The following is an 11,860-nucleotide window of genomic DNA, read 5'->3' as shown; positions in this document are numbered from 1 at the left end:
CGGGGTCTGTAGGGGGATTTGAGTGCCGCAGGGATGAGGTGAATGACGTCACCGAGGCGAGGGCAGATCAAACAGGAGGCTGAGTGTCTCTTGGGCGAGAAGCCGCCTCTTCATGTTCACACGACACCAAAGACAAAGACCACCCGTATAGACCAAAAACAGACTGTCGGGGCAAGTGCTGTTATGCGAGCACCTGTGAAGGCCGGCACGGCACACGAGGGGGTGGGTGGCCAGCAACACGCCACCACATCACGACATCACGACCCGCGCACACACACGCCACTATATTTGAGGTTGAGTCGACGTAGGTTTACTGGATTCGTGGGGCAGCGCGCTCACAGCTACACCACTGCTCCCCTAGAAACACACTCACCACGACCCGCACTCACTAACACACCACAACCGCACACACACAAAGACAAACAGCCCCCGTATAGCCTTAACAAACTGTTGGGGCAAGTGCTGTTAGCAAGTTTCTACGAAGGCTGACACGACACACGAGGGGGTGGCGATGTTTACACATGGCACCAGATACTCATTTGAGGTTGAGTCGACCTAGGGGAGGCCCAGGACCGGTTAATATAATTGTCACTGGTGTTGGCCGTGGGCGGGAATCGAGCCCTGGTCGCCAAAATTCGTGCCCCGCGCTCACACGCAGACACGCAGACACAGCACACGACACAACAACACAACAACACAACAACACACACCCCACGACAGATACACGCACACCACACATTCAAACACACCACTGAGACACGCTCGCATACACCGTGACAAGACACGAACTGGCGTTTCGTCTGGACACGTGCAGACACAGTCCCAAGTTCACTGTGTGCATCAAACGACGATGTTTGATTGAGAGTGCCGAGTGACGTGTTGGAGCACATCTAACGCGTTGAGTGGAGTCTCGAAACAAAGCAGATGGCTCCACGTGGTCAGAATCCTCCCGAGGAGGAGTCTTGAGACTCAATACACCCATCGTTTAAGCCCTCCAAGCCACGACATGCGCCGTCATGGGGATTTTAAACTTAAACTATTTTTTTTATTTTACCAGGTAAAGCCCGCAAATAATAACTCAGCGAAGTGGCTCGTCACGTGGAAAGCTATTATCTGCCAAATACTCTAAATGCATGTTTCTAAATCGGGAGGGTAAAACCGGAGAAAATTTCACGCGACCACGGAGAGAACATGAAGGGAACACGAAGAGAACATGAAAACTCCAAATATGCAGGCGTCAGGGTCGGGATCGAACTCACGGCCTCGTGTTTACCAGGCGAGGAAGTTCACATCTCGCCACCGTGGCGCCCATACTTCGTTCACCACGTCGGTCAGTGGGGGTTTGCGAAGTCGGTGCGCATAGATGCGAGGGCATAGAAGTACACACCAATTGATGTTTCTGCACTGCCCTCTGCTGCCCACCACGTCACCCCCCCCACCCCCCCATGGTAACATGTTCGTGCGTGGTGGTCACCTATCAAGGCACTATCCAGCCTCAATCCTGCTAAGGCAGAGCCGTCCCTAGGGTACGGCGAATCGGGGCGATCGCCCTGGGCCCCGCGCTTTGGGGGGGGGGGGCACGCGCTTCGACGTCACAGTGTCTGATGTAATACTTCCGGTTTAGTTTGAAGGCGGGGGTGGGGGGCGCCCCCCCACCCCCCGAGGCACGGCCCTGCTGCTTAGACCTCGAGATCGGGGGGACTTCCCCGTGATTTGGTCTTGACACATGCAGCCCAATGCCATCTATTCAGGCGGAACACATTTTCGTGACATCGTAATTACTGTAAATGTTACTTACAAATGTAAACATTTTTTACAGCGTATTTTCTGAGCTATAAGACGCCCGTTATTTGCCTATGGGGCCGTCCATAAATGACGTCACGCACCTGGGGGGGGGGGGGGGGGGTCAGACATTTGTGACGATGTGTGACAAAGGGGGGGGGGTTGAGAAATGTGACGTCACATCAAAATGCGCAACTTTAAATAAATATAGACAATACGTTCTACTTAATTAAATAGACTTTTTAATAAATGTTTTCTCCTACAACATCAGAGTGCAGCGCCACATTAAATACGCACTGCAATGACAATAGTTTAAAGCGATTTAAAGCAAGTTTTATTTGGGGGGGGTCTGACTTTTTGTGACGTCGTGTGACGAAAGGGGGGGGGGGGTCAAAAATCGTCTAAAATAGCGTGACGTCATTTATGGACGGCCCCTATGTGGAAGCAATGGTCCTATCAGATTCGTGTTCCTTTATTGACACGGGAGACACGTGCTGAGGCACGTCTTGTCTTCCGGAGCGTCTTCTAATCCTGAGAATACGGTAAATGCAATCTAAATGTTCTACCATGGTCAAAGTTGAACTATATCGCCAATAAAGATTGGCACAGCATTTAAAATTAAAATGTAATTGTGATTTTGAAGACGAGCAGTGAATTGGATGAGAAGTGTATGACATTATGTCTGAGTCTATTCAAACCACGCAGAAATCTACCACAATCACCTCCCTGCATGGTCGCTTTCACTACCCCCCCCTCTCCTAGCTAATTTTACACCGATCAAAAGGTGCAACCCTGCAATTCCTTGCTCACGCCATTGCTGGCAGAAGAGCTGGAGCTCAGCTCCAGAGAGGCCCTCGAAACGGTATTTGTGGCCTACTCTGCCACGTTGGGCAGACGTCCTGGAAGGACAGAGACACAGTGATAAAGAAACAGTGTGACACACACAAAGAGATAAAGAGACACGCTAAGAGATGAAGACAGACGCAAAGAAACAAACACACAAAGCTACGTGGAGAAAAGCTGGCAGAAAGAATTTAGAAAGTCGATCATTCTAACTTGATTTTAAGCTTTCGTGACTGCAGGAATTACTCTTTGGTTCTTTCGGTAAAGTCACGTAGAAATAAAATAAATAATAGAATACGATGTTTCGATTGCAACACAAGCAACCGTCATCAGGTGTGAATTAATGCAAGTTCGGAGAGAGACAGATACAGAGAGAGAAACAACACACACACGGAGAGAGACGCATACACACAGAGAGTGTGTGACTCTCTCTGCGTGTGTCTCTTTATGTGTCTCTCCCCCCATGTGTGTCTCTCTCTGTGTGGCTCCGGCTGGAGCACGCGTATCACACACATGTCGGTGATGTGCACGTCTTCTTCGAACGCTGGGGAGCCGGAAAAGTCCTCTGTACCAGCGTGCACGGCACCCTCGTGTTCACCTGCTGAAGCGCTCGCTCGTCACCGTGGCGTGCGCGATGACCACCACCACCACGTGACTTTTCTTTCGTGTTGTGGCGGTGCTTGTAGCACAACAGCGCGTGGATTTGTAGCGTTTGCTTTCTTTTGTTTGCTGGTGACTTTGTGTATTTCGAATCGAAATCGCCTCCAGTGCTGTTGCTGCTGGCGGCAATAAAAGTTGTTTGAAAGTCAAAAGTTTCTGTGTGTGTGTGTGTGTGTCTCTCTCTCTCTCTCTGTGTGTGTGTCTATCTCTGTGTGTGTCTCTCTCTCTGCGTGTGTGTCTCTGTATGTGTCTGTGTTGTCTCTCTCTGTATGTGTCTCTCTCCGAGCTTGCATTAATTCACACCTGATGATGGTTGCTTGTGTTGCAATCGAAACGTCGTATTCTATTATGTATTTTATTTCATTTCTACGTGACTTTACCGAAAAAAACAAAGAGTCGATCATTCTAATTGGATCACATTATTTAGTGCCTGGAACTTCACCAACGAATGCGCCATCAATGTATATCCTGGCGGTGTCGCTGCGATCCATAAAGCGTCTACTGCCTCCTTGGATTGGTTGAAACTACAAGGTTGTCCAGATGTCTTGTGACCCCAAATTAATTGACCCTGAACGACTTTTTTTTCGTTTGCATATCAATTTCAGTTTTAAAATAAACGTCGCTTTAAAGTTTTAGAGAATGAACTGGGGGTGGGTGGGTCACAAGACATCTGGACCACGTCGTACTTGTGTTGTTCCGCCAAACGCGTTTCGAAACTTGTCTTACAACCTGGGTGGGTTTTGTTTTTTTTATCCCCTACTTTATTATTGATCTTTTCCCGATTCTATTCAATTCCGTGCTGTCGGCACGCTGCTAATTACGAGAGGAAGTTATCCCTGTTCAGGCCTCGCAGAAAGCACCACATCGTCTATCCCGTCAAAGAATCCATCCGAATGTGTGAGCCCAGTGGTTATACTATTTGGTTCTTTCGGTGACTTTACCGGCAGAACCAAAGAGTATGGATCATTGCAGTCACGAAAACTTCAAATCTAGAAGAAAAAAAGGCCAGTGGTTCTCAATCTTTAGTTTGTTTACTACTGCACTCCCCCTTGTTGAATTTTGTTTCAACCAAGTAAACCCCCTTTGCCTGACCCAACATGGTTTTGAGAAATAAATGTACGAGTAAGGCACATCTATATATCTTAAACAATTAATCTTCTTGGTTCTTTCGGTAAAGTCACGTAGAAGGGAAATAATAAACTAATAAAAAAAACATTATAAAGAAAACATACTAAAATAAAAAATAACATCTATTATGTTTGATTCTTACTATTTTATTATTTTCCTTCTACGTGACTTTACCGAAAGAACCAAGAAGATGAATCCCTGCAGTCACGAAAGCTTTAAATCGAAATCTTAAACAATTGTCAATGTTGGGAGGTACCCTCACTAGCGAGTAACTGCGAGCGAATAAAAACACCGCACGGACACTCTGCATGCGTCACGTGTTTGCGCTCGCCGGTTATTCTCGGAAACCCAAATTTCTGACGATCAGTGAATTTAGAAAGGTATTTTAAATCTATTCCAGGTTACCTTAGGGATTTTAATTATATTGCTAGTTACATTCTTTGGGACTTTCGGTAAAGTCACGTAGATAGGTTCAAATTAAACTAAATCACGACGTTTCGGGCGCAACACAAGCGTCCGTCATCAGCTGTCTCACCTGATGACGGACGCTTGTGTTGCGCCCGAAACGTCGTGATTTATTTTCTACCTACGTGACTTTACCGAAAGAACCAAAGAGTATGGATTCCTGCAGTCACGAAAGCTTCAAATCAAGATAGGTCCAAATTAAAACAAATTTAATGAACAAAAAAACTACGACGTTTCATTTCCTCCTGATCGTCATCAGGAGGAAATGAATTCCTGCAGTCACGGAAGCTTTAAGTCAATATATACCGCAGTCATTTTACATTGCCAGAGTCATATGCGATTAATCACCCATGGCTCTCACGTATGATATCATTCCACGCATTTCTAAATCACCTCGACTTACCCCCTTGGGACGTTACCACGAACTTTGTTGTAGTACGGAGTTAGACTGATGGCCTTCATCTAAGTTGCCTTGTGGTTGTTGTTGTTGTTGTTGTTTGACTTGCATCCCACTGGGATTTTGGCACACAGCGTTGGTGTACGGTGCTTTTTGTGGAATGTTTTGCTGTCTTTTCCTGGATTTTCTGTTTGCACTTAGTCACATTAAGATGTTTTCTTGGTCATGCTTCAGTTTTTTGTTTGTTGCGGTTGCACCCGATTCAAGAGCCGAATGGCTCACAGGGCTATTCCTAATAAATGCAACTGAAACTGAACCTCCTCGGGGTCCGCGATTCGTCCGGTTCAGAGCCACCGCCTTGGGTGATCCCCGCGAGGGACATTTTGAAATCCACCCACCAGGGGGCGCATGCTTTCACACAAGCCCTGCGACAGATCGTTGCCGCACGGGTTGCACAGCAAATGCTTTTATTAACTATTGACACTCAAACATCAACACAACAACGTACCCATATTGTGAGATTAAAACTGACCTGATGTGATGATTTGCTAGTGTGTGTGGTTTTTTTTTTGTCGTTCACACTTTCCAACATGTTGAAAGCGAGTATGCGTTTTGCTTTGCTGTGCTGTGGAGGTTTCGTGTGCCGTGAAGGAGCAATTGCCCGAAACGTCGCCGATTTGATATTTGTTCATTAGGCAATTGCTGTGTCTGTAAGTTCGTCTGCGGGCTGCTGGCTGGGCTCCTCATCGCCCCAACAGGAGTGGCTGCTGCGGGAATTTGCCACCGAAACTCGCTGGGGGTGACTGGCTACACGGGATTTTCCGCGTAACAAATAAACATTGAAATTAAACTGCAGAGAAAGGCGTTCAGCAGACGTGTAATAGCGTCACCGAAGAGGCGACAATACTGAATGCAGAAGACTGACGCGGTACATTTAAAATATATCTAATTTTTTAATTTGAGCTCCCATTAACGTCATTATTTCGCCATAATATTCTTGAAATCCTACAGCATAAAAAAACAATCTCGCAATACATATCATCTCGACATTTTATTTAATAAAAATTACAATTACGTTTAGTGCTCCGAGTAGAGGTTTGTGGAGCAACGGGTTTTACGATAAAATTCTAAACCACCCTCAACTATCCTAATTAAACGATGCTAACGCAATGTCCCTGGGTTTGCTATACGCTATCGTGGGGCGCCGTACTTGATAACAGTGCGGCCCATTCAGTGGAAAACATTAACGTTGTACGGTAATTTTACGTCGAGACGATACATGTCTTCTTCTTGGTTCTTTCGGTAAAGTCACGTAGAAGGAAAATAATAAAATCATAAAAATTTAACATAATAAAATAATTCTCTTAGTGAGAATTATTCTCTTAGTGAGAATTATTTTATTGTGTTTTATTTTTATTATTTTATTATTTTTATTCTATGTGACTTTACCGAAAGAACCAAGAAGATGAATCCCTGCAGTCACGAAAGCTTTAAATCGAGATACGTGTCTTGCTGCTTAAAGACTGTTGTTTTGCATTAGCCACAAATACAAAGATCCCCCCGCATAGCATGAACAGAATGTTGGGGCAAGTGCTGTTAGCGAGCACCTATAAAGGCAGGGAGAGCACACGAGGAGGGTGAGTGGCCAACGCCACGCCTGGCCGCCTTTGTCTCCATAGTGGCGATATTTAAAAATCGCACCAGGTACTCATTTGAGGCCGAGTCGACCTAGGGGAGGCCCAGAACCAGTTAAAAAAATTGTCACTGATATTGTCCGTGAGCGGGAATCGAATTCGCGTCGCCGGGTTCATAGGGCAGCGCGCTCACCGTTGCACTACCGTTGCATTAACCACACAGACACACACCCCCACAGCACACACACACAGCCAAACAACCCGCACTGACGCTCGACTTTTCCTAACAACGCATCCCAATTTAGCGATAAGCTCCCCAATGAGAGCCTGTGTACAACACCTCTGCCAAGCCCCAACTCCCAGCCACCACCACCACTCTCCAGCTGCAGAACTCCGTTATAATCACCACACAAACACACTAGTCTATTCGGCCTATTCAAGTGGCGTGTGTTTGAGCAAGCAAAACTATGGAACGATCTCAGCATCTGAGAATAGGTTTCCCACTTTTTTCTGGCAACAAAACAGGTGTTAAGATGTTAAAACACCAAACTGAAACCTTTTACAAGGAATCATGTCTGCATTAACCACAATACTTGTGGTCAGAATGCAAACAGCAAACATACTCTGATAATATATGCATTGTCTTTGAAACTGATTGGTCCACACCAGAGACAGCTTTCTTTTGAGCCTAGTTTCAAAACGGTGTGAGACCAGAGGACGCCAAATGGCGTACCGCACAAAGACAATGCACTATCAGAGTAATGAGAGCTCGGGGTGAGCAGCTGACCACAATAATTGTGGTTATTGCAGACATGATTCCTTGTAAAAGGTTTCAGTTTGGTGTTTTAACATCTTAACACCTGTTTTGTTGCCAGAAAAAAGGGAAAAACCTATTCTCATATTTGGTACTGGCAAAGGAGGTCCCATGATGATCTCAGCATCCTTATGCCCCATCAGAAGAACCAGGCCTTGTTCAACCAATGCTGCTGCTGGTTTCCTAGATTGTGCAGTACTCGTGTGGGTCTGTTTATGTATAAATGTACATGTTAAGCATGGGGGTAGAGCATTAGCGCACTGTTAACGCATTACCGTATGAAAGTGTGTTCGATTCATGGCAGAGGCTAACATCAGTAGCGAGCGATGCCTGAATTCATCCTGACCGACTTGGAGTGGGGAGGAAGTCTTCATCTCAGCAGCAGATTGATAAAGGAGCTGCACATTATTTCTGTAAATTATCTTCAGCACGTTCCTGCACGACATCGCACAATGGATCTGTGTACATCTGATGTTTTGATGATGGCTTAAATGATGTATTCTTGCCGATATTATTTAAGCAGCACAATAGCCACATCTGTGCTGAGACCCCGAGAGTCGAAGTTCGTCCAGCGTTTGCTTGCCTTCAAGGTTGATGTAAAACACTTAATTCGGACGGCTCATAATCCGATGGACGAAAACATTTCAACACACAATAGCGTGGAGACGACCTGCGGTCTTTATTTATTCACTACCTTCATCGGGTTCAGCCAAAGGCGTCATCTCACTCCCGCAATTGCTCGTTCATGGCAACGGTGGATGAGTGGCGTGCAATCCCCACTCTCACCCTTCACCTCGTCCAGACACGCGTTGTTGCGCAATGTCTCGCATGCGCTCAATGTGTTATTGCTTTACGATTCGCAGATGGCAGTGAGGCGGCGATCCTCAAGTTAAAATCACACTGACAGATATCTTTCAACATATCGATAGGTTTTAGCAACTTTCTTGAAGAAGGCCCGTCGGCCGAAACGTCGAGATCGTCCTTACCTATGTGGCATGACTATATAACAAAACATATACGACCCGGGCGGGAACTAAGTCGTAACCAAAACTTGTGTTCTGTCGGTGTCAGTAAAAATGTACATACAGTACCTGGTAACGCACGTACATACATACAAACAAATACAAAGATCCCCCGTATAGCCTTAACAGACTGTTGGGGCAAGTGCTGTTAGCGAGCACCTATAAAGGCCGGCACGGTACAGGATGGGCTGGGTGGCCAGCACCACGCCCGGTCGCCTTCATCTCCCCAGTAGCGATGTTTACACACCGCACCAGGTACTCATTTAAGGTTGAGTCGACCTAGAAGAGGCCCAGGACCGGTTCAGATAATCATCACCGATGTTGGTCGCGCTAACCACCGCGCCACCGCTCCCCACACACGTGGACGTGCCCGCTCTCACTCCCACTCACTCCACAACCCCCTCCTTACCCCCCCCACCAACACCCCCTCCCGTGCGCTCATTAGCGCCTGTAGTCGGGCCATGCGCGTCACGGAGGGATAAGGGGGGGATGCGAACCCCAACCCCCTCGGGGTTGATCCTCTGGCCTCCCCGGTCAACGCCCGCCCCTCTATACCCCCTGCATCGCCGTTGTCAGGGCGACTCGTGAACGTGCCCTGCATGATGCACCATGAGCCGGTCTCCATCTCATCTTCCCCCCCACCCCTCCCTCCCTCCGTCTCTGTGTTCATCTCCCGTCCCAATGATAACGATGATATCACGTAACATATGCAGCGCTTTCGTCAATCCACTGCTGGATGAGGGTCTCACCCCATGCCGAGGCCGTCGTGGGCCGTTATGTTTGACCGTTCATCAACCCCGCAGGTTCACAGTGGGCTGGTTGACAACGTTGAGCGTAGACACACACGATGGGGGCTTAGAAAGCACGGCGATTGATGTTACTGCACATGCCGACACGCAGCCCGTAGCCACCGATGAAAACCTAGGGTACGCAGTGGTCACCCATCATCCAAGCGCTGCCCAGAAAACATGCCAACGTTGGACCAACATTGGGCAAGCTTTGGCATGTGGATTGAACCCATGTTTATTGGATATATCCAGGCTCAACACCTGCGTAACTACCGAAATCGGACGAGTTAGGACGCATTCCGAGCGATTGAGCCATTGGCGATAATAGAAATAACAATGCTTTTTTTTATCGACTACGCATACGAGAGGGATATCACTTACCATCAAATCCTCCGCACAGATTGATTCAACAACCCTTGCTCTATTGAACTGGCCACCTATAAGCCCATGCATCAGGCGAGTATAACCCAGGCAGTGATGCACACTGTACTGCACTCGCCAGGGTCAAGAACTGCTTAGCTTGTGAGACCTCACAAGGCTGGGAGGCTACTAAAGCAAAATCAACTCTGGCTCAACGCTGGCGTACGGTGGGGTACGGGTGGGGAGCAGGGGATGGCTGGGAGAGCGGGTGAGTGACATTTTTAAAGACGATGTCTGTCACGAGAAAAAAACAACATCATGCAACCAGTGAAAACAAATCCAACATTAACCCAACGCGGGCAAGTGGCGTTTCATCATATCTGCTTACTGCTGCTGTCTCCCCAGATCCGTGGCAATAGAAGCAGTCTTGGCTACCGCTGCCCCCTAATTATAATGCCAGCCCGAACCCTGAATCGTAAACACTCACTACTTAAACCCTAACTGAAATCCGCCACCCCAATCACAACCTCCGCTATACCTAACCGTAACCCATTAACCATGAACGCTGATGCTCTAAGCTCTAAACCGTAACACTTAAACCCTACCCATAATCCCGACAGCCTAACGTTGAACCTTGACATCTTAATCCAAACCTCATGAACTTAACCCCGACACATACACAATCACGTAGAAGAAGCGGTAAACCCTTACAATGTCAACTACTGTACCGAAATCAAGCGGTCATGATTGGGTTAAAATCCGCTCTACGGATAAACATCTGCGGGGACAGTCGTGACTTCAACGTGGTCACGCGTTTGCGGTGTTTATCTCAACGTGTCCCGTCCCTCACTTGGGTTAACCGAGCCTGAAACGAGGAAGAGAGAGGCGGACGGGCGTGGTGCTGGATGGCGACACCATCAGAACCGGCTCTGCCGCCGGGGACATTTGGATGCCATGGAGGCCTTTGGCCACTTTGCGCCGTCACAGCGCAAAGGGGAGACGGCATGAGGGTGAGGCTTATGGAAAGGGGATTATCAGCAAGTGAGACGCACGATAAGGATAAATTAGCCTCGTTGTAGGGAATATAAATAACTAAATGGATAAGCGGACAATGTGTATAGTCCATGTATATGTCTCGCTACGTAAAGAAATGCGTGTGTTGTACGCATTGCATCGGCCCCACAGCCTTTTGGGAGTGCGTAATTTCGACAGCACCGGTTCGATACAAGCAGCATCTGGATCGGTTTGGACATGCACCGACGCATCAGCAGAGCAAGGCTTCCTTAAAGCAATGATGGTTAATTTCCATATGTTATAGGCTGGGACACTCTCTACAAGATATGTGTCCTATTTCGACGCAAAGTCAAATAACCATGTACATAACACAATAAAATCCGCGTCGTAATAAGAATAATGATACATACTTGAATACACAGTTTATACAAGTCATCGGCTCCACACCCTGCTGAAAGTGCATAACATCAACCGCATTGATTCAATTACAGGCGGACAAGCAAACTCCGGAATGGTTTCGATACTTCGTGCCTCATCATTGGACACACGATGAGCGGATTCAAATTAAATATAAACATGTTTAGCCACGAGGGAGCGCATTCTTCACTGTTCAGTGTGCTCGCCCCTGAACTCCGGCATCTTCAGCGATGGTCCATCCACCGCTGGATAAAGGCCTCCCCACGCCGTCGCCATTTCTCGCGATGTAGCAATACACGTGCACTGAATTCATCACTCCATCTCCTCGGTGGACGTTCTCTCTCGGGCGCGTTCATGATGAATCATCAATTGTGCATATTTCCCTGGAATTAGTACGTTTTTTTAAGCAGCAGCATACATACCAAAAATATACGCATGATTATATGCCTATGACCAAACCACCCAACATGTACCCTATTCAACTAGAGCTCAGAGTCTCAGCAGAGTTGAGCTTGGACAGTGTTTGGATGGTTGAC

The sequence above is a fragment of the Lampetra fluviatilis genome, chromosome 1 (assembly GCF_964198595.1).
Source record: "Lampetra fluviatilis chromosome 1, kcLamFluv1.1, whole genome shotgun sequence".
Classification (NCBI taxonomy): Eukaryota; Metazoa; Chordata; class Hyperoartia; order Petromyzontiformes; family Petromyzontidae; genus Lampetra; species Lampetra fluviatilis.
Note: the sequence above shows the minus strand (reverse complement) of the source record.